We start from the raw sequence: 24436 nt of genomic DNA, 5'->3' as shown, positions 1-24436 counted from the left end.
TAATTTATCCAAGATCACAAGGCTTGTATATGATGGAGCCAGCTTCTCTCCCCTACAGCCTGCAGGAGACATCAATTCTGCATCATTTCAGTACAGCTAAACAGGGGCCACCACTCTCTTTGCCCCTTTACCGCTAAAATGAAGGCTAGAAGAGTGCATCAAAGAGGGGACACTGCCGAAGATGGCAAATAGGTCTCATCTAAGAGTGCTCATATAGAGTGCTCATCTAGAGTGCTCATCTAGTGCACTCTATTCACCATGGCTCAGTGAAAAGAGAGCTGGGAGGTATTGGTGCCACCAGCCATGAGAGAGAAGAGTAATGGCATCTGTAGCGAATATTTTCTGACTCCTAACTATAGGTGATATCAGGACCAAAATTCCCTCTCTCTCTCTCTCTCTCTCTCTCTCTCTCTCATCCCTTGAAAACATGATACTCAGTGACTCCATGACATACCACCAAACTCTACTTCCCCAGGGACTTACTCTAGCAGTGACATAGCCAAGATCAGAGTGGGGGAAAAGATGGTGCACCCAAATCATTTTCTCACTTGCCCCTTCTCACTGATAGCTGCTATGGGCCACCTTTTTCATCCAAATTGTTGTCAACTTCAAGGGGACCTACACCTTGTCTAACAGCAGACCAGATATCTCTTCCCTGACACCAAAAGGAATGTTCAAAGACTTCTTCAAATCTTCTAATGGATTCTACTGTGGCCAGTATTTATCTCCCTTTCGCATCCTATTTCCATCCAGAAAGGCAGCTGGTCTTCCTACTCAATCACATACAGTGACTCTCGGCTTCTGTCCCTTAGGAAAAACCCTCTAGAGCAGTGGTTCTCAACCTTTCTAATGCCTCGACCCTTTAATACAGTTCCTCATGTTGTGGTGACTCCAAAAATTACAGTTATGAAGTAGCAACAAAAATAATTTTATGGTTGGGGGTCGGTCACCACAACATGAAGAACTGTATTAAAAGGTTGTGGCATTAGAAAGGTTGAGAACCACTGCACTAGAGGGGTCCCTCTTGAGCTTTGGCCACTGGGTGGTCTCCTAGGTCCCATATAAAGTATCTATATCCCCAGTTACTAGTATACTTTGCAAACTGGAGAGGGTCCCCCCTCTCCGGGCCTGCCTTGCTGACTTCCTGCGCCTGCTGTGTCTAATCTGTCCTTCCATCTGTCCCTGAACTCCATCAGACCTCCGTCTCTGGGAGGAACGGGGGAGCAAGGCTGAGAAAACAACAGAGGCTGATGAGGAGTTGTTTGGGAGGAGAGAAATAGCAAAGGGCTGTCCACGCGTAAGCAGTCAAAAATCTGAACTCTGAGGGAGAGCTGCAGGGAGACAGGGTTCATATCAGCCAGAAACATCGAGGGCCAGAGCTTAGACTAATAGGAAGAAATAAAAGATGGGAATGCTTCGGCCGGACATCAAGAAAAACATCCTGATGAAAAGGGAAGGCTCCCATGTGGGGGACGTTCTCGTAAAGATGAGTGAGTGGCCAGGTCACCGCTGCGCTCCCCGCCTCAGCTCCAGTGCGGTATAAACAAGGCCGCCCTGCCTCGGCGGGCTGGGGGCTGGCCTCCCTCCAGCTTCCCTTCCCTTGGAGAAGACCAGGATGGTGGGGCAGGTAAGTGATGCAGCCTGAGGCCAATTTTGGTTGAAAGAGTCAAGGAGGCACTTCAGCTAAATAGAGAAAAACAGGAGTTTGGGGAAGGACATCGCTGGTCCAGATGGCCTGGAGAAGCATGGGACTGAGGACTATGTGGAAGGATGCAGCTGGTCCAGAGGGCCTGGAGGGGCATCAGGACTGGGGACTGTGAGGAACGATGCAGCTGGTCCAGAGGGCCTGGAGGGGCATCAGGACTGGGGACTGTGAGGAACGATGCAGCTGGTCCAGAGGGCCTGGAGGGGCATCAGGACTGGGGACCGTGGGGAAGGATGCAGCTGGTCCAGAGGGCCTGGAGAAGCACCAGGAATGGGGCTAGCATGAAACTATTCTCTATTGCTGTGTCTCTGTACCTTTTGAATGTCCCTGCTGACCCAGTTCTGGTGCCTCACTTGTTCTGCAACCTCTTAACTTCAGCTTGCACATCATGGCTGCCCTGGCCTCTCTTGCCTCGCCAACCTTTCAGCCTTACTTCTCACTGTGAATCCACTTTCTCTCCTCAATTCATATGCCCAAGGACAAGAACCTGACTGGCCCACTTCATCGGTTTCTGGAAAGCCAGTTCGGGTCACTATCCCTGTGATAAGGTGGTCAACCCTCATCCAGTCAGCAATGGGATAAGGCTGGGCGGTGGGGTCTACACAAAACTGTCTACAGAGCAGGAACTACGGGCAGGGAAGAGGCTTCTTTAGGAAGTGACTTGGGCCTTTGGTTACCACCAGACCAGTCTGGGACTCTTGGTCCTTCAAGCCCCAGGTTTCAGCCTCCCCATTAGATCCAGACCCCCTCCTGAGCTCCAAGGCTTTCTGGCTTGGGCTGGGTTAGTGCTCAGCAGATGGGAAAGAGGCCACCTTCCCACTCACACATCTGGCCTGGTGACCAGCTACTGGGTTTATTGGGCCTCAACGACTGCCTTTTATCAGTGACGGATGTGCCATTTGTTCCCCTCCCCCTGCCCAATTCTGCCACATCCACCCTTTGCTTCTGGCTCTGAAGAGGTCAGTCCTTCCCCACCTACCAGGTCCCTGTCTCCCCCCACCCCCATACCAGCCCCTCTATGAATTGTCCCTTAGGGGTTGTTTTCTTCTCCTATCAGAGTCATTCGGGTACATCTGAATTTCAAAATGGTTGCCAAATGCTGGCTCCTTGCTTGATATTCCTTAAATTTGTTCAAGAAGTCATTTTAAAGTCAAGGAACCACTTCTGAGACCCTTCCTGAGGCAAGGAGAGTGGCGTAAGGAGTGGGGGGAGACAATGCAATAATGATCATCGCTCAACACAACAATGTACAAAGCATCTTAGTGCTGTGGCTATGCCCAGATCCGATCCTCAAAGGACCCTAGGAGATAGGACTCACTGTTATTTCCATCAAGCAAATGACGAGATACATCTCAGGAAGTGTAACTGCCTTGCCCAAGGCTGGGATTAGTTCCAGACATTTCTTTGGACATCCACGCTAGTCTTTACAACAGGTATATACTTTTGCGGTTGTCATTGCCATATTCAAGCCACACAGTACAGGCTAGCTCCTGCTTTTCTGGTCCATTGTATTGCACCTTCCTTTGTATTGCTGGTTTCACTTTTATGGCTATTGGAGTGCTTCCTCCAAAGGACTTCTCCTCTCTCACCTCACCAGTCACCAAGTCCGGCTGCTTTCATCTTCAGAATGTCTCTGGGAAGTGGTGCCTATTTCTCATCCTCACTGTCAGAGCTGCCACATCTCTGTCCTAGACTCCCACATAGCTTCCTCACAGGGCTCCTGTCCTCCAGTCTCCCACCCTCTCCATGCACACTCCAAACTCCAGATCCTATTCTGTGACTGCTGGGGAGGGAACAGGAGGGCATGGTGAGAAGCAGGAAGCCGGAGGACATGCTGTGGGCACGGATGTCCCGCTGCATTTCTGCAAAGCAGTGAAGGCTCGGGCTGCGTGCCTGTGGGCAGGTGGACAGGTCACAGAGAGCACCAGGCCTGAGCATCAGAGGAGCAGGACATCCTGTCGGTGGGAGTGCCAAGGACAACTTTCTCCCACTGGCAACTCTCTTCCCCAGGGAACACTCGGCATCAGCAAGTCGCTGCCTCCAGGAGAGAGTTTCTGTGTGTCACGTGGAGCAGAAACAGTATAGAGAATGGGATGAAGAGGAGGCGTCCCATGGAGAATGGCGGATGAGAGATGGACTCATGCCTGCGGCACCGAGGTAGGACCCTCCAGGCGGGGCCCTCCTGTCATTCTGTAAGAGCAGGGCTGGGGAGCTGGGAGCCCCCTGTTCCCGGAGGAATCCATGGGGCAGGGGAGCTAGAGAACCCCATTTAGGGGGCCATGTGTCTCCTCATCCCATATCCAGTGCCTTCCTTAAGGTCTCTGAGCACACACAACGGCCCTCATAATTCCTTCAGAAGAGGATGGAGAGAAGGAAGGTAGAGCAGGAAGTGGGGACCCAGGGGGCTGGAGCCAGGCAGCACTAGGGAAGGTGGTAGGAGCAGCATCTGAGGAGCACCCTCAGATGGGGGTGGGGGGCTCCATTGTTGATTAATGTAATGAAAACAAGAATAACAAAGCAGCAGGTACTCAGAGCCCAGGGGCCTGTGCAGGGCGCTTCCTGGTCTCAGGGCTGCTCCTTCCAGACCAGGCTGGGGCCTCTGCCAGAGCACCCTTTCCTCACCTCTGCCAGGCTCTGCTCTACATAACATTTCAAGGAGACCCTCTGGGTCTCCCAGTAAGGCTGCTCCTCACTCCCACCCCCGCCCTTCTTCTGGGCTGCATTTTCCTCCATTACCTGCACTGCCTTCTGACACTGAGACATCATTTCTTTATTTCTCATCCTTACTGTCTGTCTCCTCCACGAGATTCCAGGCCCCACGAGGGCAGAGATGTTAGGCCATTTTGGTCACTGCTATATCTGGCGCAGATGTCTCTCAATAAACATTTTAGAATGAATCTTACTTAACCGTCGCAATGACACTCATCAAGCCAGGTGTTGGGCCTCTTCCCATTTCCTTGATGAGGGAACTGAGGCTCAGCGGGGGTTCAGACCAGCTGAGCACAGACAGCGAGGGAGCGATGAGAGAGGAAAGTATGTGCGTGCCCAGGTCTCTGAAACCCCGGGAGCAGTCTCCCCACCCCCGGCTCTCTCACTCCAACTGATATGGGACATGAGGACTTTGGGCTGGATTGTTTCTGAGACTCTCTCTCCTGAGGCCTAGGAGCCAGTTTGAGTCCGTACTTACTTCCTCAGAGGAGGTGGACCCACAGGTGGTTGGGGCGCTCCCAATAGCATGAGGGTTTGAGTCCCGTGTTTTCCATTCAGTAATGGGGACACTTTTCCTCATCTCTGAGCCTCTGTTCCTTCTACTGCCAAAGGGACTGAGGGCGCATGTCTGTCGGAGAGTCAGGAGGTGGTCGGACACAGGCAGAGGGCTCTGGGTGCCTGGCACCAAGCCAAGGCTAACTGTTCCTATCTCGGTCATTATGCTGCCACCCGGGACCCTTGCCCCACTCACTGGGCTCTGATTCTGTCCAGTCCCCCACCACGGACCGTCCTGGGGTGGGGGAGCACCCCAGCTTGCCTACACTCTAGGTCTGCTTGGTCCTGAGGGCTCAGTGTCCGAGAGGCAGGGCAGGGCCCAGCGGCTGTGCTTGCTGCAGGCAAATGTTCCCGGAGCCTTGTTTTTTGTTCTGTTGCTGGGCCATTTGTTTTTATAGCTTATCGTTCCTGCAGGGGGGCTTTGAAAGGCTGCCATTGCTCCAATGGATGTTTCCGGTTCGCCTCCATCAAGCCCCCTTTAATGAAAACCAGTTTAAGGTCTTCTTTCTCATAAAATGTCTCATTGTTGCCCCAGCAGCTCCTCTTTGGAAATAATGAAGATGAACGCTCCCTCCGGGGGTAGCACACCAACCCCTCCGCGGCGAGAGAGCCTAGCTCAGTCCCCAGGAACTTCCCGAGACTGAGGAAGGAGGAGGAAGGTGGAAGGAGGAAGGAGAAACACAGGCAACGCAGCCTGCACCTGGAGCAGGCCTGGAGGCCGGATGCCACAGACGCTGGGCATGGGACTCGGGTTCTTGTCAAGCCAATGGGATGGTCAGACCAAAGGCTTGTGCTATGGAAGGAGGTATCCTCTAAGCCCCTCTGCAAGCATGTGAGTCACACACAGTGTTGGGTTCGTTGGGGCTCAGCTGGAAAAGACGCCAGTCCTCCTGGGTCCCCGCCCAGAGCTTTCTGCTCTGGAGGACGGGGCAAGATGAGGACCTTCAGGTTGGTGAGGCCTCGGCCAGGACGGGAGGCCTGAGGAGGACCTGATGGGTCTGCAGTGGGGCCAGGGAAGCAGCTCATGGCCAATTTCACAGACAGCAGGAGGCCCCGTCTGAATACAAATGCAGGATTTCAGATGCACGTGCCTGACCACCCGGGCACTCCCACAGGAGACCCGTCCTCTGCGAGCAGGCCGCGTGGGGAGGGCCCCGCACAGCACAGCAGCGCCTCCTGGACAGACACCCATTTTCCTCCTTTCCGTTACCCTTGTGCTAGTAAGTCATTAGGAAGTACGCTGCCCATCAATAGCTTGGTTAATCTTTTCAAGAGATAAAGGGGTTAAATATTGTTGACTGACTTGGGTTCTTGGCACAAGTGACCTGGACTTTTCTCCCTTAACTGTGTCTACACACTTACTCCTGACTTTCCCGTCCCTCCATCTGCACATTGGCGCTCTTCTCCTCTGGAAAAGCCAAGAACAGAAAAGAAATGGCCACGAGGGAGCCTCGCTAGTGTGCCAGCCAGGAGGTGACGTGGGGCTGAGCCGGGAGTGGAGGCACCCCGACTCTCTCTGTGCCAAGCCTCGCATCCAAAAGCTGTGTGTCCTTTGACGGTTCACGTGGCCCCTCTGGGGTCAGCGTCCCCATTGCTAAGTGAGGAAATCGGTTGAGACTAGGGTCACACACACGTATGTGTTTACTTGGGCACCCCCATCGTGGACGTGGGAAGGACAGTGGGAAGCTGAGAGAGTGTCTCACCTACTACAGGGCAGCCGCCGCCCCATCCCAGCCAAGGCTGCTTCTCAGAAATGGAGATCCCCAGGGGCCAGACTGTCCATTTCTCAAGAGAAACTAAAAATACCTCGATCTTTTTAATATGAGCCACCAAATTCTTAATCCTTTGCACTCCGAACCATTCTGGACATTGGCTACCAGCTACTCGACGCTACTTTGCGGCGGAAACGTGCGTTGAATTAACTCAATTCCCCGTAATCACTAATAGACTGCAATGTCCCCCCTGAGAGGGGACATCCGAGTGATATGCTAGAATTCCGATGTCCCCTGAGAGGGGGCAGCGGAGTGCAAAGGGTTAAATCTTGGCAATAAGATCACACGTTTAAGACACAATGCATGCAGGCCCCCCAAAAATAAATAAAAAATCCATTTGTTGATCTCTAACGTGGTCCTGGGTTTAAACTCTATGATCCACAGTTACTTGTTGTAAAATAGAGATCTCAATTTGGTCGCGCAAGACAGGAGCTGGGGCCTGGGTTCCCCACTATGGTCCGGGGTTGGATCTCTGTCTGGGAAATGGGAATGCGATGTCTGGCCCGCCTCCAGCCTCCAGCGTGGCCCAACTGACTGTCAAATGGGGCCCCTTTTGCAAAAGGGCTCAGGGCAGGGTAGAGTGTCAGGCCCCGGTTATCCTCATTATCCAAAGTTATTCTCCTTACCGCGGGGGACCGGGCCTCACCCTGGAGCTCAGCGGCCGCCTCGGAGGCTGCACTCCCAGCGCAGGATGCCGGAGACAATGTGGGAGCCAGATGCGCAGCCAACCCCGCCTTACCTTTCCCCCCTGCGCTTTTGTAACGTTTCAAAGTCATTCCACATTCGTGAGCTCTGATGTCACTAAACAGCTGCCCTGCCAGGCCCTGAGGTCAGGTACGCTTGCATTCCAGATGGGGAAACTGAGGCTCGGAGGTAAGGGTGCCTGGGCCGAGGGCCCAGAGGAAGTAAGTGGCATGAGATGGCGGTCCTGCGGGCTGCTGCCTGCTGGCCATGCTTTTTGGGGGGCCAGCTGCTTACAGATCATGCACCTTTCTAAACACAGGCTCCGGGCACGGGCCCTGGCCTAGGCCAGCAGCAAGACAGCTGAAGAAGGTTGGCATAGACTACTTTTCCTGGCAGTAAGAACAATGGTAAAAGCAGCAGCTACTTCTAGCTACTATCCACACACACACACACACACACACACACACACAGTTAGTACGGTAGAAAACCTTTTCCATGGCATTTTACTGTCACTTAACAGCTTCCCTGCAAGGCCCCTTAGGTCAGGTACTTTTACATTCCAGATGGGGAAACTGAGGCTCAGAGATAAGGGTGACCAGCCTCAATAACAAGGGTGGGCATCATCCAATCAGTTGAAGGCCCGAATGGAACACAGACTGACCTCCCCTGAGCAAGAAAGAATTCTGCCTGTGTCTTCAGCCTTCGGGCCTCTAATCAGATTTTAAACTCACTCTGTGACCTCACTGGCCTCATGCGCCCGCCCCCTCCCCAGGCCTTCTTGCCTCCTTGCCTCCTTCCCTCTGTCTTCAGGGCTCTGCTCCATCTGTTCCCCCGAAGTTCAAGCATCACTGCCTTCAGGGTGCTTTCCCTGAAGACCCCACTCTTGGCCAAATTTCTTTGCTCTGAACTCTCCTAGAATCATGGTCTTTACATCAAACTCTTTATTCCAGTTTGTGCGTATACGTTTGGGAGTGTGATGATCCCACTTAGTTCGATCTCCTCCACAGAAATCAAGTTGTTCAAGGGTAGGGGGTCTCATCATTTTGTATCCAGTGTCATAACTACAATACGAGGGCTGGTGTACAGTGAATACTTGTTGGATCAGTGCTTAAAGTACTAGGTGAATTACATTATACCCATCGCCTCATGCAATTCTCTCCAAACTCCATGAAACAGGTGCTACGAATGGTCCCTTGTTGCAGGCGGGGAACCTGAGAGTGAGTCTGGAAGGTCAGTCATTTGCCCAGAATAACACCTTTGGTGGGATGAGGACAGGATTTGGCCACAGGTCCACCTGCTTTCCAAATGTCCAAGCCCACAGTACTCAACAAAACAGGACAATGAGCCTCTGTATAGCCATGGTGCTCCAGAGGAACAGAGCCGACCAGGAGTGTGTGTGCAGAGACTGATATAGATAGGCAGAGAGATAGACAGAAAGACCTCTTTTAAGGACTTTTCTCACATGATGATGGAGGTTTGGAGTTTAAAATCTGATGACAGAGGCTAAGAGGCTGGAGACTCAGGCAGAATTCCTTTTTGCTCAGGGGAGGTCAGTCTGTGTTCCATTAAGGCCTTCAACTGGTTAGATGAGGCCCACCCTTGTTATTGAGGACAATCTGCTTTATTCAGAGTCCACTTATTTAAATGTTCATCTCACCACCACCACCACCCACCTCCCCCCCTCCAAAAAAAAAAAAAAAAAAAAAAGAAAATAACAAAAGCAAAAATCACCACCTTCACAGAAACATCCAGAACAATGTCAGAAAATACCTGGGCACCATGGTCCAGTCATGTTGACACATAAAATTAAGCATCGCAATCTCTCTGTGCCCATCCCTATCCATTGTTATCAAGAAGTGGCTACACTTGCTTCACATCCCCTCCCTCCCCCCTTCCTCTTCTCCCTCATCTCCTACTTTCCCTTCTCCTTTGTCTTCTTTTTTTCCTGTTGGTGAAGGATTTTGAAACATACCCCCTGGTCCTGTATCTGTATACCTCAATCTCCTGTTGCCCTCAAGCCTACCCAGCTTCAGCGCATGCCCATGTTCTCTGCACCTCAGAGAGCGGGCTCCTGTCTGGGAGGCATCGGGCCTCTCACAATACGGAGAAAAGACGTCATGGTGCTCAGGGCCCCGTCTCCACAGCTTGAACGCGGGGCTCTCGTGTGTGCACAGTTTCCACGGTCTTAGCAAGTCCGCACACAAGCTGACCTTGGCCAGGAGTGGGCTTGGGGGCAGGTCTCCAGAGGATCCCTCTCTGAGTTTCCACAGCCACACATTGTCCTCATGCTCACATTACACCGTCCTGCTCCCCCGTCCGTTTATTGCTTTCTCCTCCCTCTTCCTCCCCCTCATTCTCCTCTCCTGGCTTTGAGGAGTTTGGACGTTTGCACACTAGAGAAAGGGACCCATTTAATCTACCATTTTTACAAGCTTTGTAAACAAGGTACAGTGACTGAATCATGGAAAAATGCATTTTATGCGAAAAAGTTCATTATATGACTTTGTTCTATTAAAATAGCCCGGTGGAACCTACCCCACCCCCAAAATTGAGAGAGAGAGAGAGAGAGAGAGAGAGAGAGAGAGAGAGAGAGAGAGAGAGGAGAGAGAGAGAGAGAGAGAGAGAGAGAGAGAGAGGAGCAAGGGACCTCTGGCAATGCCTCATGGGCATGTATGTCCCATAATGCCACATCCACAGCCATATTTCTGTCACTATAGAAACACTCGAGGGGAGTTTTCCTCTAGGCAGAAGATACAGGGGCTTATTTTCTGTTGCTTTCTAAGAATCTCTTCCTTAAAAAATTATTTTTTAATTGTCAGACAGATTTAGGAACTAAGGTTAAAAAGTGACCAACTGAATGAATTCTTGTATTGAGTGGTTGAATAGTTTGCAATCATTCCTCTACTTTAGTGTCATTTGTTTTGACTTTTGTAACTTAATAATTCTGTGTTGTTATGATTGTGGGCCTTCCAGATTTTTTCTATTTTTCCTATGATGATAACAATGGCAAGTTATTAAAATGCACCAAGCGTGGTGCTGAACGCCCCACATTAATAATTCTGCTTAATCCTCCCGAGAACCCGATGAGGACACAGGACACGGGGTTAAGTAACTGGTCACAGCTAGAAAAGGATGGTGCCCGGATCCAAACCTCACAGCCAGGCCTCTGCAGCATTTAGAGTCTAATCTTCTAAGTAAAAAAAAAAAAAAAAAAAAAAAAATGAGGACTGGAGACCAAAATATACTTGTAGTCATGGGGCTGTCTTTTTCAGAGGTAGGACTCTGGATGCCGTTTAGTTTCTGCTTTAAAGTTATTAGCATTTTCATGAACCTGAGGGGGGTCATGGGTGGTGGTGAAGAATTAAAGGAAACAGACAAGAGAACATGGCTGTTCTCGGATGGAGAGACCGTGACAAGCCTGCAAGCGGAGTCTTTACTTTATAGTCGGATCCCAGGAGGCAAAGCAAGGGCGTGGTTAAGATGTGTACAATGTTCTCCCGGGTTTCGAATCGACTTAATCACACGCACCTGAGAACCCCGTCAGGCTTTGTTTTGGCAGCACTTCCCGCACCTCCCGCAGCCCACATCACTCCGCCACCTGGGACCACAGGTTCGGACCGTAAGGTCAAGCTTACAGCCATAGCCTTTGGTATAACTGTGCAGGTCCAAGCTGGGACCCGCATGTGGCTTTGCCAGGAGAAGACCGTGCCCTCTCATTAGTCTGAGGCTTGAACCTGTCCAAACGCTGTAGCCGCTCTCCACATTTTCAGATTTTCTGAATCTGAAATCATGGCAGAGGGTTGTTATCAACTGTTTTTGCGGAGGAAATCATGTAATCCAGCCTCGCCTTTGGCAGGGAAGGCTGAATATCTTCCCAGAAGCACCTCAATCGTTCCCAGCGGAGAGAACACGAAGTATGCTGCGTCTGTTCACGGAGCGAGAGTTCGGCCCTCTGGACCGGGCTGAGCCAGCTGTCACCTCCTCACCTGTGACCCTGTGGGTGAGCTCCTCCCTCTCCCTCCTCAGCCCTTCCATCTGGAAGACGGGACTGGCCTCCTGAAGGACACTCTGGCTGGACACTTCTCTGACCTCTTCGATTGCTTATGAAACAACTTAGATGGCCTCTTGACCACCAAACATTCAAAATCACCGCTGCAGGGGAGATGGCCGTCACCTCATCAGGAGGAACGAGTCTCAGGCACTTCCCACCCTTTTATTATGGTTTTGAAGCCAGAGGTTCAGAGCGGGGCCTGATGGGAGGAGAGGGGCCCCTCAGGGCTGCGGGGCGGACACAGGCCTGAGTTCAGGGGACACCGAATGGAGGACACCCTCTCCCGGGTAGGAAGCATCTCGGGCTGCTGTGATGGTCTGTCTTCTCCCGCTCCGGCCTGGGCAGCCTTGGAATCTCATCAGTGCAACACAAAGGCACTTGCAGGCTGCATGGCTGTGATTTTCCCCCGCTGCTTCCCAGGAAGCTGGGCTTCCACACATGTGCTTCGTGCCGCAGGCCGCCCTTGTTCTCAACCAGGACGTAGGGCTGCGCCAGGGGCACGGCCAGCCTCCTCTCGGACAGCCTGGGTTCTCAAGGCCCGCAAACATCGCTCGGGGGGCGGGAGGTGGGGCGCAAGGAAGGCTGCAGCTCGCTACTCTGCCTCTAAGCCTGTAGCTCCCACCGCCCTGGGAAGGAAGGGAGCCTGTGAGGGGGGTCCCGAGCCGACCCAGAGCCTGGCCCCCAGAGGGAACCTTCACCAGCGACTCTGCGGGTCCTACTCCCCGCCACCACACCAGCCACCACACCAGCCACCTTGGGGAAGTCGGTACTAGGCGCCATGGAAAACAGTCACAACGCCGGCACAAATAACGGGAATAATCCTAATAATCGGAGACCCGCCGCCCTTGCTAACAGGACCGTAAAGGGCATTTGTTTCTAATTAAACACCAAAACCCTAAACCTTTCAACTCTGCATCCACAACTACTGTAAATGTTTATGAAAAACGGGAAATTCTCCTTTAATTCAAACCATGCCAGCAATGCCTTTTCATTGTCTCCACCGGTGCAGAAACCCTATCAGCTCCAGCTTGAGCACATCTGAGCTTTAAATTAAGGAAGGAGCGGGCCTGCGCGCAGAGCGGGGCCGGGCAGGGCAGGGCCCGGGAGAGCAAGCCTGTCCCCTCTCCTCCGCCAGGCGCTCCGACGTGTCCCAGGCAGAAGCCAGAGCGCCTCCCGGAAAGAGAAGTGGGTACGGGGGGACAGGCTTTTTAACATTTTGAGGGGAGGGTTAGGCTTCCCGGCCAAATGGCTGTGCGTGCAAGTCCCAGAACCCGGTCACCTTCGGACCACCTGGGTGACCCCGGGCCACGCGGCCCACACTTCCCAGTCTTGGGGTCTCCAAGGATCAGAGTGATCCCTGAGAGGAAGCCCTCAGCACAGCAGCCAGCAGACCGAGCCAGCGGTGCCTGTGGGCTCCCTCTGCACCTCATCAGTAAATACCTCAGAGGGGCCGAAATGTCCCCCCCACCCCGCCCCCTCGGTCACGGAGAACATGGGAGGGGAGGAAGGCTTCAGCAGGAGGGAGCAGTCATTCCCACATCACTGAGCCCGAGAGCCCTGGAACCGTGAAAGCCCCCCCCGCCAGCCGATCTTACTCTGAGGGTCAAGGCGCCCAGACACTGTCACCGTGATGCCCACATGGGGCTGTGGAGTCCCCAGAGCAGGAAGAAGCCTGCCTCTTGGATCGGAGGGTGCCAGGCCCCCCTGGAGACAAGCATTTCACATCGGTAGAGAAAGACAGAGCAAGAGAGAGCCTGGAGGACTCACGCAGCAGCATGTCCTCACTCTCCACCCAGCCTTACACACTGCGGGGTTTCCTTTGCAGGTCTCTGAGAGGAAGGGTTCGGACCTAAAATCTAGGCTGAAGCATCCTTCCTCTCACTCTGGATATTCCCACGCTCACAGTGTCAGCAGCGAGTCCAATACAGGGGGGCCTTGCTGTCCTCTAGGCTGATCAAAGGGGCCTGGGTGTTCACCCCAGAGCCTCCAGTGACCTTACCTACAGGAAGGTAGCCCGAATTCTCATCTCCTCGCTGCCTCTGTCCACATGCTCTAACCCCAGCTCCTTCCACAGAGCACGTGACTCAGCTCAGCCAATCACGGTATCAGGCACCCTGGCCCACAGTGACTCATTCAGATCCTATGAGGTGTATTAAAATTTTGCTGGACTATTTTCTTTGCCAATGGACCTGAACCTGAAAGGATGATGGCTGGTCGCCCTCGTGCTGCCAGGTGGAGTCTGGGAAAGTAATCAACACACAGAAAAGACATAGGATGGAGAGAAGTCAGGAACTCACCATAGCAATGGAGCCCCTGGACCTCATTGTGCCTGAAGGTGGCTCTCAATTATCCAGTTCCACAAGCAAATTCTCTCCTTTGCATATGGGATTTCTGAGCTGTTTTTTGTTTTTTTCTTTCACTCACAACCAAGAGAGTTAAAAAGAGCTGACTATGTGATGGAAAGTAGCAAAGCCCAACAGCAACATCCAACAGTTAGTGGAAGCCCACTCTGTGCCAGGCACTGTGCTAGGGACACTGATTGCAGGATATAAACTCACCCAGACCCAGAGTCCATACTCTTTCAGGGGAGAGAGACATGAGCTTGAGCGAGAGGAGGACAAACGTTCTGTGCACACACAAAGCAAGAACTTTCCTCTGGCGAAGGGCCTGCGGCAGCTGCATGGAGACGGCACTGGAGCGCCACGGGAAGAAAGTTGGGGTTTGACATGCAAAATCTGGGGTGGGAGGTGACAGGTGGCACCCCTGGAGGGGACAGTGTGAGCCAAGCTGAGGGAGACGTGTTCTGGAATGGCAGGTGTCCACACCGACAGGCAAGCAGCAGGGAGAACAGCGGGCGGACAATGGGAATGTTGTGGGCACAGCCAGGGCTGGCCTCCCTCTCAGGCACCTCTCACGTCTTTGTCTCCATCCTGCAGCAAGGCTGGCAGGAGTCCTGCCATCTTGGGCTGCCGAGGGCAAAGGTTTCTACAACAGACCGCAGCCTGCAAAGGAACCTAGCTTTTGCTTATCCTAGCCGCTGCTGGAGGGAACACTTTATGCAAGTAGTTGCCACGTGAGTTCTGCCATCTCTGAGAGCTAAACAGCTCACTCTGCACACCCCATAGGCTGCTTCCAGCTTAAAGCCGTGCTAGGTGGGCAGGAAACCCATTTGGAAGAAGTCTGAGGGGAGGAACACGCCAGTCAATGCCCTGCATGGTTTGGCACTGCCAACTGCTTCTCACTCTGCCATCCTCTTTGCTTTCTGCATTCGCTGTGGCCTCCAGCCACAGGGCCTTTGCACAAGCTGTTCTTTCTGCCTGGTTCCAGCATATCCTTCAGACCACGACTCAATTGCTACTTCTTCATGAAAGCCCCCCCCCCCCCCCCCCCGCCGGCTCAATCCTCCTACTGGGTGGGTTAATGACCAGGATTTCAGAGTCAAAATGTCTCGATTTGAATCCAGCTCTGGTGTTGACTTTGCCTGTGACCTCTCTGTGCCTCTTTCCCTTCCTCTGTAATATTGGCATAATAATGGAGAGGCTCTATAACGGCAACAGTGAAAACACTTGAAACCACTAGACATGAACCATCATCATAGGACCTCAGAGCACTACCCCCTCTGGCCTCTCAGCCTCTTCCCAGATGTAATTTAATATATTCATGTAATCCTTTGATTGACATCTGTCTCTGCCAACTGACTGAAGGCCCCACGAGGCAGGGGTAATGTCTGGTTTTGCCCACTGTTACACCTTTCACACTGAGTGCACTGCTGGGCACATAGTAGGTGCTCAATAAATATTGCAGGTACGAGTGAAAGAATTCAAGTGGAAAAAAGTTTGACCCCAAATATTCGTATTATTTGCAGAGACCCTGATCTCAAGAAGTCCCTCCAAGTAACTCAGGAGTGATAAAGTTGCAAACATCTGTGGTTACAAAAGATGAGGAAAACAGGTTCCAGAAGATGCTCCCGCCACCGAATTCCCCCTAAGCAATTCATTTCCTCCTTCTCACTGGCTACAAGGCTGCGAGTGAACGTGGCCAGCCAAACAGATGCAGCACTCCGAAGGCAGCAGAAGTCCGTCTGATGTTCATCAAGTGACTACAGCTCCTGCGCGAGCATCCCTCACAGTCCAGAGAAGTTGCTGTGTTTGCGACCTTTGGCCCAGATTTTAAATAATATTATGCTTTGCTCTGCAACGCTATTGTCTGAGAGTTTACATGTTTGGGGCATGTTTTTAATATGCGCCTCGTACCACGGAATGGGCCAAACATCTCTGAAGTATGGAATGTGTTAGAGATAGAGGGGTAAACAGTGGTTTACATGCCAAACTTTTGATCCATCCTTGCTCTGCGGTCCTCCAAACGGTCGGCTCAGATGGAAATGGCCAAAAGTGGGCCTGGCCTGGCCTGCAGTGGGGACATGAGCCTTTCCCCTGCAGAACCCCTCGCGCTGGTCCTGCAGCAAGGTCTGCAGAGGCAGATGCGCAGGGAGCACGGGCCGGAGGAGGCAGAGGCTGGAGCCTCACCTCTGGACCGCCCGTCCGCAGCACGCAGCTCTGTCTGGCACGGGTTTCCCTGCAGCAGGGCTCTCCGACCCGCTTCCCCCTTGCCCCTCGCGTCTGAGCCAGCCCAGCTGTGCTCACTCCACGCATCCCTCTAGGTCTGAACCACATAAATGTTTTCCTTCCCGGACTGTTCGGCCTTCTGCAAGTTTCCTACATCTTCCTTCCTTCCCTGAAGGAAACCTTTCTCCAACTCGGATTCTGATGGCTGCAGGCAGCGTCCCGGAGCGTAGTTCTGAGCCACAGTGTCCTCTCACAGTGGCTTGCTGGGGGCGCAAGTGAAATGCATGCACCCACCCAACGCTCACACACCACCCTGAAGCCCCAGCTCCAGGTGCCCATAAAATCCAGCCCCCTCCTATTTTACCAACCCCGACTCCCACCTCTCAGGGGGTCCTCCCTCAGTAGCTTATACAATATTAGGTCTCAATCGCCACCTGTGTAGCAACAAAGTTGTTGGAAATCAATGCTAGACATTTAAATTAGCCGCGCCAGACAACACGCGTGTCCCCAGAGGCCTGGCTGATGAAATGAGGCCCACGAACGGCCCTGATGGGTGGGCCTGAGCCCTGGTGGGCGAGGTCTTCTGGGTGCAGCCCAGATTCCTCCAAACTCCATCCAGAGAGGCCTCTGAGGACAACACCCTCGGTCCATCCATCAACGTCCTCCTTGCCTTTGGCCTCTCTCCACTGGGGATGATGAACAAAGAGAGAACAAGAGAGATTAATTTCTTTTTAATCCTTCCCTTCCAGCAAGGGCCTGACCCCAGACTTCGGCCTGTTTTAGCTCTGTCCCGGGCAAGGCCATATTTCATGCTGAATCATCAGTTTCTAGGGGAACAAGGCGCTTACCCCATGGGGTATGGATGGCCATCCTATCTCACAGGAGCTCAAGGGGGCTGCTCAGACATGATCTCATCCATCCCCACCCTCTGGGGCAAGGGCGCGACGGGGGCGGGCAAGGAGCCTTATCTCGGCTGGGCTGCTGAAGACACGTTAGCCCTGAGGTGAGGCACCCCCTGGAGTCATGAAGTACCAGGAGCAATGCCCACACCACCCCTCCTCTGCTCCAGCAAACCCTCCTGGCCCAGCTCTTCTCTGCCAGGAGGTCAGCATGGTGGTGACAAATTCATCAGACCTCCAAAGCTGCCACAGGTAAATGAATGGGTGTGGCTGTGTCCCAATAAAACTGTATTTACAAAAACAGACTGTGTTTGGCTCACAGAACAGTTTTGCCAAGCTCTATCTCAGTATAAAGTGTGACAGAGGTAGAGTCCCCAGTAAAGAAATTATCTTAGGATGTCAGGCTGGATCTCACACACAACGTGGGTACTACTGACATGTGGCCCCGTAGTGGTTGTGGGGCTGTCCTGTGCATGTTTTAACAACTCCCTGGCCTCTAGCCCTCAGCTGCCAAGTCCCCCCTGGGAAGTTTGATGGGAAGTTGAGAACTACTGGGTGGGTGGAAAGATCTTATGAGTCCTTTAACAGCCGTCCCTGCCCAGGGCTACCTAGCCTAGGTTTGCATACCTGAGGCAGAGGGATGCTTGATGCTTGGTACTCTCACCTGAACAACCACTCCACATGGAATCAGAATACTCAAAGGGGTGCCACAGCCCCCACTTACTGAGCTCATCCCAGAGCCCTGCTCTGCACTGCATGCCCTGCACGGGCCATCGCGCCAACTCTATGCAGTGGGCACTGCTTCCCCCCCTCATCAGGACAAAGCCAGGTGCCCCCAAGCTACACTCGTGCAGAGTCCATGCTGGTTCTGGCCGGTGCCCAGTCTTCCTGAGGTCTCAGGCTCCTGCTCAGTGACAGGAATGATGGCAGCGCTGCCTACGAAAGGATGCCGGAAGCCAAAGAGATGGCGATGGGAGCATCAGTGCCCAAACTGCCCCTGGGGCTGACGGCCTCTTTCCATAGGGAGCCGCTACTTCTGGGTGGCTGCCTACCTAGCTTCCTCCTAAGTTTGCATTTATTTATTTATTTATTTATTTTGGGTTCTGGGATCCCTAAGTCCTTCTCTGGGGTTCTCTTGGGAGCCTTGGGAGGGTGGTAGTTAGCCAGATCCCAGGTCCCTGAGTGCCAGTCCCTTCACCCAGAGCACCTCTGCTTTTATCTTCTGGACACAGACTCTCAACTTGCGATTCCTTTTGTAAAATGGGCTCAGCTGCTAAACGGGGCTGAAAACCATCACTCTGGGGCCTTCTTCACTATTTATGGGCCTTGAACCCACATGTTCTCAGGCTCACCTGGGAGACTGTCAGATATGCAGAATGTCATGTCTCACTTCAGAGCTGCTGTGTCAAAGTCGGCATTTCCACAAGATCCCCGGGGAAGCACACGCCAGGGAAGTTCGAGAGCTGTGCTCCAGGGGCGTCTGACGCAGAAATCCACCTTATTTACCCTCCTGGGGGCTCCTTCACTGGACAAGGGACACTGCTTCAACCACGGCAATCCAAAGCCGAAGTCCAGAAATCCTTTTAACATGCACAGATTTCCGGACACCGCAACAGAGGACAAGGCCCAGGGCAGAGCACCTGTGAGTTAAAGGTGGCCCTGAGAAGAGGAGGCCATTTGCCCTCCTGATTCTGCTCTGACCTGGGACTGCTTTGACCAACCGAGTTTTATTCCCGCCTCCACAGAACCAGCAGCTTCAGCCTGGTTTCCTGGTGCCCTAAGCGACCACACAAGGAACCAGACTAACCAGATGGAGAGCCACAAGGAGGGCTCTGCCAGGACAGGGAGAAGCAGGGCCCTGTGAGATCGGTCTCCAGTGGTCCCCACCAGGCACAAGCATGCACTGAAGCCTTCTGGGACTTCTTCCAACCCAGCCACGTGCTGAATATCCTTCGGTGTGACCTCAGTCCACACCACACGGAGCCAAACTGCCCAGCTGAGCCCTGATGGAATTTCTGAGCCACAAAATTGTGAAACATAAGAAAATGGTTCTTTACGCCACTAGTGTTTGGTTAGTTTGTTATATAGTAAGAGGTAACTGGAAAAATTTCAGAGAAAAAGCTATCATATGGTCAAGTCTTAGACCAACATTTGTTAGAAATATGATCAAAGAGGAAACGATTGATCAGAAACCCATTGCTGTGGCAGGGTGCTTAGGCCACGGTCGTGGCAAACTGTTCCCCTTCAGCTCTAATGTCCCCCTTCTGAGACACTGAACCCTTTCCCCAAGCCAGACATAGGGAACCAAAGGTCAGAGGGTGTTCCTGACCGCTCCCCTATAGCTTAGGATGCAAACTTGAACGATTGGCTCATCAGCGTACCAATGGCTACAGTAAACATGACTTCATGAGTTCAGGCAGATGGGTTCAGTGATATAAGCACATCCCCAGTAGAGGGTACACCAAACTATTGCTTCTTTTCTTGGAGAGAAGGAGAGAGGAGAAAAACGTTGGGTTAGAAATCAGACATCTTGCTATTTAGAAGCAGATCTGTCACCTTGGAAGGTGACAAGCTTTTGTTTTCGGGCAAATTCCTTTACATCCCTGATTTTTCATTTTTCCATCTGTCCATTATGGTTTCATATGAACTCAGAGGTGATCATATATAGGTCTTGGGAGTTCGTGGAAGACCCTCCGAGATGGGTTGTGCTTGTGTGGGGAACCCGAGAGAGGTAAAAAGGAAGATTCAGTGAACCGGGGCTGGGCCCTTCAGAGTCAACTCAATCGAAGGCATTTGGCAGAGTATTTAATTCAAAAATAAAAGCTAAAACCATTCTTCCTAAATCTCACCAGTCTTCACGATTTATGAGGGTTCTTCTAGAATCCTCATCCTGAAATTCCTGGCTCACCATTTTGAGGGGGTGTGGTGCGGCCACTGCACCTTTACCAAAGGTAGGCACAGTGGACCACTCTCCTTTTTTCCTGCACAGAATCCTCCACCTTCTTCTAAGAACAGCACCCAGATGTGGGGGAAGAAAGCCACCCACCCTCCATCCCCAGTCTGTGCCCAATCGAAGAGGAAGCACGTGATCAGACATGGTCAACCAAAATGCAGCATCCTCTTGGCTATGGCATATTTTTTCAGCAATAGGTGGCACACGTCCCAGCTCACCCCAATGAGAGTTTGCCCTGGACTTTCCTTGGAACTGCTAGGAAAGTAGCCATCTCTTCATGGAGTTGTTGGATGCCAGCCTGGTGCTGCCAGCAGCCCATCTTGCCACCTCAGTGTGAAAGTCAGCCAAAGAAGGCACCCAACCCAGAGGAGAGCAGAGCCAGGAGATGGAGAGGACCATTATCTTGATAACATCCTATGTGCTTCTGGACTCAGCTGTATCTGAAGTCAATCAGCCCTGGATCTTATGGTTTATTTAAGCTGAAAAATGCTCCCTCCCCACCTTCCTTATTTAATTTTATTTATTTTTTAAAAATATATATTTTATTGATTTTTCACAGAGAGGAATCGAGAGGGATAGAGAGCTAGAAACATCAATGAGAGAGATACATCGACCAGCTGCCTCCTGCACACCCCCCACTGGGGATGTGCCTGCAACCAAGGTACATGCCCTTGACTAGAATCAAACCTGGGACCTTTCAGTCTGCAGGCCGACGCTCTACCACTGAGCCAAACCAGTTTCGGCCCCACCTTCCTTTTAAATTAAGCCATTTGAGTTGGCTATTTGTCTCTTGAAACCCAGAGTCTCAACTAACAGAGTACATATATATCGCTTAATTGAGTCTGCGGATGTCATGTGAGAAAAGTGTAAGTGTGCTGTATGCCCTGCCTGTGGAGAAAGCAGCCGCCCAGGCTAGTGGTGAGAGGTTAGGTGACACTGACGAATACCCAGCTCATGAGCCCGGTTGCCCTCCATCCCTTTTGTCCCATTTCTTCCCAGCTGCACCTTCAGTTACCGAGCTCATCTTTCTCCGGCCAAGACATCCCAAATGACATGCTATTGAAAGACATTTCTGTCCATGCTAATACCTGCATTTAAAATTTTTTGTTCTGTTTTTTAAAAAAATGATCATGATGTGATAGCAAATGAATGTTGGCAAATTACCAACTGACAGGCGTAAAATTTTATGAACATGCACATTCCAAAGGAATGTGGAAATAAGCCATCTACTGTAGTCCAGTTTGGCAGAAATATTACAAAAATATAAGTTTGGCATATATTGTAATTCATTTAAAGATGCTTAAAAATACATCCATCAACCTTGCACGGAAGGTCAAAGAAACATATGAATCCCAAATAAACAGTAACCGATGTACAAGGAAACGGCCTGAATCTCAGGCCCGGATGCCAGAGAGAGTGCACACATGTGAAAAGGCTTGTTTGGAAGGCTGAGCTTCTAAAACCTTCATCGACGTTTAGAAAAGAAATAATTATGACTTCTTAGCACTAAGTAGGATCCCCCCTAAATGGCCATCTGAATTCTGCTCCTCAGAAAGAATTTTGCTAACGGATTGCTGAGTTCCACCCTTAGAGTCTACATTTTTTTACTTCAAGGACCTTATCTGTAAAAAAGGAGAAAAAGAGCACAATAGATTGCTCTTGCATGTGTGGTACCCGGATCCCCTCCACCTCATCATGTACCCAGAGGGGCTTACCCAGCCCGAGGATGGATTCTTCACTGGGACCTGGCTAATCAAAGTATTTAACCCCAAGTCATGGTGATGGGTTCAAGCATGGTAAGTAGCCCAGCTGAGTCTTCCAAAAGACCCTAAGATGAGAGAGAGAGAGAGAGAGAGAGCTCTTTTACTCCAGAATCCAGAGCAGAAAGGACCGTGAGATTTGAGGAAATTGCTACTTTTCCCCCAGCCTTCTGTAGAAGAAGGAAGGGAATGAGGCCAACATACTGAGAGAAGCAAAGAGGAGAGATAAATGCAACACGGATGGGATATATATCAGATAAGTGAAGAGAGAGAGAGAGAAAGAGAGAGAGAGAGAGAGAGAGAGAGAGAGAGAGAGAGAGAGAGAGAGAGAGAGAACCTGAGATCCAGCTGTGGAGGCACACAGAATCACCCTTGCCTGGACTTCTCAGGAACGTTCGCCAATAAAGATTCTTTTCAGCTCCAGCCAGTTGGAGCTGGGCTCCTGCCACTTGGAACTGAACTAATTTTGACTGATACACTTACCCACAATATTTGCAGCATGATCAAAACCATAAAAATGTTGGATACAGGAGAAGGATGACACGGGTCTTACTTCAAAGGAACTCACAATCTAATTGCGCTCAGTTTGGTAATGGTTTGCTAAGCATCTACTCTGTTCCAAGGCTGTTTGAGGTGCAGGGTGATCCTAAGATGCATATGACACAGGCCTCCTCCTAAAGGATCTCCCAGGGGAGCCGAGAGGTGGAGAGACCTGTGGCTATTTGGGGCCAGGAAGGCCCCGTTCTGCTCCTGAAGAACCGAGGCGAAGTCTAGGGAAAGAAGGAAGGCTTGGGGGATATGGAGTAGAGTGTTTTAGTACAGTGGGAAAATATTCCAGAAAGATGCTTCCTCCATAGTTTCTAATCTCCCAATTGTATGTGGTCTATATTTCTACACTGGGGTGCGTCTCATAAAATTGCTTCAGTGCTTGAGTCTCAGCCTCCCCAACTGTCATGTGGGAATAACAATATCCACGTGCAGCCAAAACCGGTTTGGCTCAATGGATAGAGCATCGGCTTGGGGACTGAAAGGTCCCGGGTTCGATTCCGGTCAGGGGCATGTACCTTGGTTGCGGGCATATCCCCGGTAGGGGGTGTGCAAGAGGCAGCTGATCGATGACTCTCTCTCATCGATGTTTCTAACTCTCTATTTCTCTCCCTTCCTCTCTGTACAAAATCAATAAAATATATTAAAAAAAACAACAACACAATATCCACGTGCAGGATTCTGGTGACAGAATCACTGCTGGTTGTCCACCTACTAAGTGTTAGACATTCTCTTTACTCAAAGGCCCTCTGACTCTGAAACAGACACGTGGTGACTATAATAATGGCTGTATTTCCCAGCCTCTCTTACAGCTGTGTGTGACCGCTTGTCTAAATTCTGATGGACAAAATATAGGCAGAAGGGTTATTTATATGCAATGCCTAGGATGTGTCCGCAGGGGGAGAAGGAGGGTCCTTTCCTTCATCCCTCTTCATCCCAGTTGCCCAGAATATAGCCCTGAAGGCTGGGCTTGAGTGGCCATTTTGCATCCGAAGGCAAAACCTGTCCTGGGACAGGGATCAGCAAATGTTTTCCTTTCGGGGTCAGATAGTAAGTAGTTTGGGCTTTGCGGGCCATATGTTCTTCGTGGCAGCTACTCAGCTCTGTTGTAGTGAGAATGCAGGCATAGACAATACGTAAATAAATGAGCGTGGCCGCGTTCCAATAACACTTTATTTACAAAAACAGGCGGTGGGCTGCGGGCCAGCTTGCTAGGATGAAAGAGCAGCAAGTTAAAGAAACCAGGGTCCCTGATGACATCATGACACCCCTTACCTGCACGCGGGCTGCCTCTGACCAGACTTACTTTATATGAGAAAAAAATAAATTTCATGATTGTTTTAGAATGTCTGTCATTCTAAGCCAAACCTAATTCTAACTAACATAGTTGTTTAAGGAATGAATAAATGGTGCACGTAAAAGATTCAGGATCAACATTAAAAGACAAGTGGATACTGAATAAAATGGGTATTTCATAATAATAACCAGATAGCTCTGTTCCAAAGAGCTTTAACCCACCTCCAAGCTGAGGGCTCCGTGGGAAGACAGGGGAGGAGTGCTGGCCACAGGCATTGTGGGCGGATTAACCCTTTCTGCCCTGGCGGTGCTCTCTGTTCCGCGGGGGTCAGGGAATGCACTCTCCTTTGCTCTCCCCAGCTGGGACTCCTTCCCGGCCCGCTGAGATGCTGCCACCAGGACGACAATAAACCACTCAGACAAGAAAAAGTGCCCCAGTAGATTAAACATAATAAAAAAGATGTGACTGCTTAGGCCGTGTAAGCTCACTGGGTTAGAGCGCCCAAGCTTGGCCGTAAGTCACCCTCTGGCAACTGAAACCACATGAAGCACAGTGTTGAAAACTTGCTAAATCATTTGTCACTCAAAGGCTTTTAAAATAAAATCCTTTCAGAAATAATCATTGGATTTCAGGCTCTGAACCGCGGGGCTGCCCTGAGCTGGATGTAAATGCTCAGCCTTCACGGGCATGTTCAACAGCGACTGGAATCAGGGCCAGGCAAAGACGTGCTGTCGAGTTTCAAATCCCAAAATACACCCCTTTCGAATTCCAAATTTTTTCTTCCCTATGACTCAAATGAAATTATTGCAACCCGTGGGGAGGCAGAGGGCTCTATGTCTGGGGAAATGTCCTGGTGCTGAGCTTTCTGGCTCTGGATTTAGGTTTGGTTTTTGCTCCATGAAATGAACTTCCTACTGTGTGTCAAGAGCATCTGCTCTAT

At 51.3% G+C, this 24436-nt stretch overlaps 1 protein-coding gene and 1 long non-coding RNA gene across 18 annotated transcripts in view; one reads left to right on the top strand and one right to left on the bottom strand.

Annotated features, from left to right (window-relative positions):
- The window catches only part of LOC311632181, a 37384-nt gene extending 21713 nt beyond the window's left edge, over positions 1-15671 (top strand). Inside the window, exon 3 of the long non-coding RNA XR_014796729.1 lies at positions 15342-15671. This is a non-coding gene — a long non-coding RNA (uncharacterized lncRNA). The remainder of the gene's footprint in view (positions 1-15341) is intronic.
- ERC2 (ELKS/RAB6-interacting/CAST family member 2) overlaps positions 1-24436 on the bottom strand; it is an 877102-nt gene that overhangs the window by 34179 nt on the left and 818487 nt on the right. The gene's annotated exons all lie outside the window — the stretch shown is intronic.

The sequence above is a fragment of the Pipistrellus hanaki genome, assembly GCF_964339955.1.
Source record: "Pipistrellus hanaki genome assembly, chromosome: 13".
NCBI classification, from domain to species: Eukaryota; Metazoa; Chordata; class Mammalia; order Chiroptera; family Vespertilionidae; genus Pipistrellus; species Pipistrellus hanaki.
This window is presented reverse-complemented; position numbering and strand designations above follow the sequence as displayed.